Source organism: Triticum dicoccoides, chromosome 6B (assembly GCF_002162155.2).
Source record: "Triticum dicoccoides isolate Atlit2015 ecotype Zavitan chromosome 6B, WEW_v2.0, whole genome shotgun sequence".
Lineage (NCBI taxonomy): Eukaryota > Viridiplantae > Streptophyta > Magnoliopsida > Poales > Poaceae > Triticum > Triticum dicoccoides.
The window spans coordinates 687,378,108-687,383,746 of NC_041391.1; positions in this window are offsets into that span (position 1 = coordinate 687,378,108).

Consider the following 5,639-nt stretch of genomic DNA (forward strand, 5'->3'; position numbering starts at 1 on the left):
TCTGTGTGACCCCATGCCGTGGGACGTCAACGACGGAGCCCCGCGTCCCAAGCGCCGGGCACCGGGGCGGGAGGATGGGCAGACGGCCAAGCCGCGGCGTCCCTCTCCTACGGCCAACCGGTGGGAATCCAAGCTGCACAGCTCCCTTCTCAAGGGCAAGGTAGCCGCTGTCGATGAGGCCTCGACTTGGCGCGACTCACGCCAGCGCGATCGCTCCCCTGACCACTGGAGGGGACGGGAGTACCGATCCTCGCCGCAGGACCGGCTCTCTTGGTCTTCGGTGCACTCGGGCTGGGCGGATGCATCCCCTTCCCGCCGATACAACCCTCTCCAACGCCAACCCTGATTCCCTCCGGCGGGCCCTGGTGGGCGAAACAACAAAGGGGCCTTTGCAAAGAAGAAGAAGAAGAAGAAGAAGAAGAAGAAGGGAAACAAACCATTCAATGGTGGCACCGGCCAAGCGTCCTCAGTGACCCACTCCCTCCTCCATCGGTTGACATGCCTACTTTGATGGCTCCTCGCATCTCATCCACGGTCTGCTTCAATTGTAATATTTGAAGGAAATATGCCCTAGAGGCAATAAAAGTTATTATTTATTTCCTTATTTCATGATAAATATTTATTATTCATGCTAGAATTGTATTAACCGGAAACATGATACATGTGTGAATACATAGACAAACATATAGTCACTAGTATGCCTCTACTTGACTAGCTCATTAATCAAAGATGGTTATGTTTCCTAACCATAGACATGTGTTGTCATTTGATTAATGGGATCACATCATTAGGAGAATGATGTGATTGACATGACCCATTCCGTTAGCCTAGCACTTGATCGTTTAGTATGTTGCTATTGCTTTCTTCATGACTTATACATGTTCATGTAACTATGAGATTATGCAACTCCCGTTTACCGGAGGAACACTTTGGGTGCTACCAAACGTCACAACGTAACTGGGTGATTATAAAGGAGTACTACATATGTCTCCAAAGGTACATGTTGGGTTGGCGTATTTCGAGATTAGGTTTTGTCACTCCGATTGTCGGAGAGGTATCTCTGGGCCCTCTCGGTAATGCACATCACTATAAGCCTTGCAAGCAATGTGACTAATGAGTTAGTTGCGGGATGATGCATTATGTAACGAGAAAAGAGACTTGCCGGTAATGAGATTGAACTAGGTATTGGATACCGACGATCGAATCTCGGGCAAGTAACATACCGATGACAAAGGGAACAACGTATGTTGTTATGCGGTTTGACCGATAAAGATCTTCGTATAATATGTAGGAGCCAATATGAGCATCCAGGTTCCGCTATTGGTTATTGACCAAGAATAATTCTAGGTCATGTCTACATAGTTCTCGAACCCGTAGGGTCTGCGCGCTTAAGGTTTCGATGACAGTTATATTATGAGTTTATGAGTTTTGATGTACCGAAGGAGTTCGCAGTCCCGGATGAGATCGGGGACATGACGAGGAGTCTCGAAATGGTCGAGACGTAAAGATCGATATATTGGACGACTATATTCGGAGTTCGGAAAGGTTCCGAGTGATTCGGGTATTTTTCGGAGTACCGGAGAGTTACGGGAATTCGCCAGGGAGTATATGGGCCTTATTGGGCCATACGGGAATAGAGGAGAGAGGCCGAAAGGAAGGAGGCGCGCAGCCCCCCTCTGGTCCGAATTGGACAAGGGGTGCGGCCCCCTTTCCTTCCTCCTCTTCCCCTCTTTCCCCCCTTCTCCTACTCCAACAAGGAAGGAGGGAGTCCTACTCCCGGTGGGAGTAGGACTCCCCTTGGCGCGCCCCTCCTAGGCCGGCCGCCCCCTCCCCCCTTGCTCCTTTATATACGGGGGCAGGGGGGCACCTCTAGGCACAACAACACAAGTTGATCTACGGATCGTTTCTTAGCCGTGTGCGGTGCCCCCCTCCATCATATTCCACCTCGGTCATATTGTCGCAGAGTTTAGGCGAAGCCCTGCGCTGGTAGAGCATCATCATCGTCACCACGCCGTCGTGCTGACGGAACTCATCCCCAAAGCTTTGCTGGATCGGAGCCCGGGGATCGTCATCGAGCTGAACGTGTGCTGAACTCGGAGATGTCGTACGTTCGGTACTTGGATCGGTCGGATCATGAAGACGTACGACTACATCAACCGCGTTGTCATAACGCTTCCGCTTACGGTCTACGAGGGTACGTGGACAACACTATCCCCTCTCGTTTCTATGTCATCACCATGATCTTGCGTGTGCGTAGGAAATTTTTTGAAATTACTACGTTTCCCAACAATATTGAGAGTCACTACCAAGTGGAGTGCAAGCAGCCCCCGGCATGCCACAAGTGCAAGAGTCCTGACCATCCGGCTCCGCTCTGCCCGGAGGGACCGACGGAGGGGTGTTAACGCTCTATGGACATCCTCTTTGAAAGGATCGATATGGTTGACTAGAGGGGGGGTGAATAGGCAACTAACAATTTTTAAGCTTTTCTTTAACAATTTAAACCTTGCAATAAAATAGGTTGTCTAGATATGCAACTATATGGACAACCTATATGATGCAATGACAACTAGCACACAAGCAAGCAATAGATGCAACACAAGTAAGCTTGCAAAAGTAAAGGCACGAAATAACTAAGAGTGGAGCCGGTGGGGACGAGGATGTGTTACCGAAGTTCCTTCCTTTTAAGGGGAAGTATGTCTCCGTTAGAGTGGTGTGGAGGCACAATGCTCCCCAAGAAGCCACTAGGGCCACCATAATCTCCTCACGCCTTCACACAATGCGAGATGTCGTGATTCCACTATTGGTGCCCTTGAAGGCGGCGACCGAACCTTTACAAACAAAGTTGGGGCAATCTCCACAACACTTAGAGGCTCCCAACAACACCACGAGGCTTCACCACAATGGAGTATGGCTTCGAGGTGACCTCAACCGTCTAGGGTGCTCAAACACCCAAGAGTAACAAGATCCGCTAGGGATAAGTGGGGGGAATCGAATATCTCTTGGTGGAAGTGTAGATCGGGCCCTTGTCACCCAATCCCGAGCAAATCAACAAGTTTGATTGGCTAGGGAGAGAGATCGGGCGAAAATGGAGCTTGGAGCAACAATGGAGTTTAGGGTTAGAAGAGGTGAGTCTTCTTGGAGAAGAAGACCCCCCCCCTTTATAGTGGGGGACAATTCCAACCGTTGCCCACCACTCAACCCGCGGCCCATGGAACTACCGCTCCACAGGCGCGGTACTACCGCACTGGCATGCGGTACTACCGTGGTGGACTGCGGTACTACCGCGAGCACGGCAGAGACCTGACCAGGCAAAAAGGAGCACCGACAGGGCACGGTAGATCCGCAGGAGCGGTACTACCGCGGCCCCATGCGGTACTTCCGCAAGGCAGACACGGGCCAGGCCTGATAGGCATAGATGTAAAAAATTACATCTATGGCTACCTCCGCTGAGAAAATGTCATGCAAAAATCCGACACGGAACTACCGCGACCGAGGTTGCGGTACTACCGTGGATGGTGCGGATGTAAAAAATTACATCCGCCCCTACCTCCGCTCCTGCTCCAGAACCTGGCCTGGTGCCACGGTACTACCGCGCCACAGCATGGTACTACCGCCGGGAGCGTGAATGTACTACGACCGCTAGAGAGCGGTGCCAGACCATAGCTCGCGGTACTACCGCTCGGATGAGCGGTACTACCGTGGGAGCCTACGGTACTACCGTGCAGGAGCCCGGTACTACCGCTGGCTCCTGTGGTAGTACCGCTCAAAAGAGTAGTACTACCGCTAGCCTGAGAAGAGCAAGACCGAGGCCTTCATTTCGCAGAGACACGGTGAGACGGAGGAACACTCCAAGGAGCTCAAGGAAAGGCGGTGCAAAAGGGAATGTGTACGTGAGATTCCACCCAAACCTTTCCAAAGCGGACCCCCTCTTAATAGTACGGCTCTCCTACGACTCAACTCCACCGAACCGAACCATAGACAAACGTTGTCTTCAATAATCTTCGAGGGGCATCAAATCGTCTTGTGTTTAGTCGTGATGAATCTGAAAAGCTCAATACACACGATCGATTAGTCCGCAAAGGCATTGTCATCAATCACCAAAACTACTTAGGGACAAAAGTGCCCTTACAATCTCCCCCTTTTTGGTGGATTGATGACAATACGGGATTTGCACACAGGAGATGAATATAGCACAAGCAAACCCCACATCTCTAAAATATAGATGAGCTCCCCCTAGATTCGTGATAGAGAGTAAGGTGCTTTGGACTGCACGGCACGAATACTAGGATCACCAATCCCCCTATATTTTAGAAACAAGGCATATCTTGCAATGGAAAGGTTGACACTAAGCAAGATAGTAGATATGAGCATAACATGAATAGCATGAAAAAGCACAAGCTCAATAAGATGATAAGGTACGATAGAGTGCATATGTCTTACGCCATATGATAAACATAGTCTCACAAGCACAACCAAATCAAAGCAAGCAAGATCAACGACGGAAAGCAAAGCAAACGACGAAACACACGACACACACGCAAATCCTACACTCTCTCCCCCTTTGGCATCGAGACACCAAAAAGGCAGAGAGGTCACCTACAGCAAAGGTGGTGGCTCAGGCAGAAAAGGACTCCTCGTCTTCAGACTCTGCAGCGGGAACGGACTCCTCCTCTAAATCGGTCCACTTGTAGCCATGCTTCTCCATCCAGGCAGTCTCTGGGGTGATGTGCTTCTCAGAACCGCTGGCCACTTCCTTCCCGCAAGCCCTCAAGATCCTGATGTCGCGACGGCGACTCTCCTTCTGAGCAACATGGGCCTTATACTGACCCTGAACCTGCATGCAGAACAGCCTCTTCATCTTGTTCTTCAGCTTCTTTGCCCAAGAGGGCTCATCAGAGGGAGGTGAGAAAGCAGAACAGTCAGCAGCAGCTTCTTCCCTCCCAAGATCCTCCTCATCCACAGCCTGCCTGGCAGCCTCAGCAGAAGTGGTGGTGTTAGCCCAATGTGGCTTGATGCGGAGCCTGACGGACTCATGACAAATCCACCCTGGAGCTTCAAACTCATCTTGGGGAAACAGCATCTCCCAAGTCGTGGAGATCAAGTAGAACAGGTAAGGCCCGTAGATGGGGACCTTACGGTTGAACACGGCAAACTGAAGCTCACACCACATGATATGCGAGACATCAGGTGGTTGAGTCTGAGCCTTACGGGCCTCCTCGCAGATAAGCATCATGTCAACGAGGTAAGCATGTACCTGGCCCATGTCCCCAATGAGTGGGAAGAGGGTGTTCCAAAAGAGCCGATGCATGATGTCAAGGAAGGGATTAAGCACCCACACAGTCTTCTTGTTGGAAAGAGACTTCAGAACAAAGAATGGCATGAGCTTGTTCTTGTTCGCAGAGTCAGAGTTAGCATGAGGGCAAACTCCAACTAGCGTGTCGAGCCCTTCATCTGGAACGCTAAGCAACTCCATGAACTCCTTCCAAGTAGCAGACAAACGGCGACCATTAGTCATCCAAGTCATGGTCCTTGCAACATCAATGTCGAAATGGACGGAAGCAAAGAACTGTGCGATGATCTCAGGATCAAAGTCCTTGTGGAAGGTGAGCAAGTGCTCAATGGTGAACTGCTCGACTAGA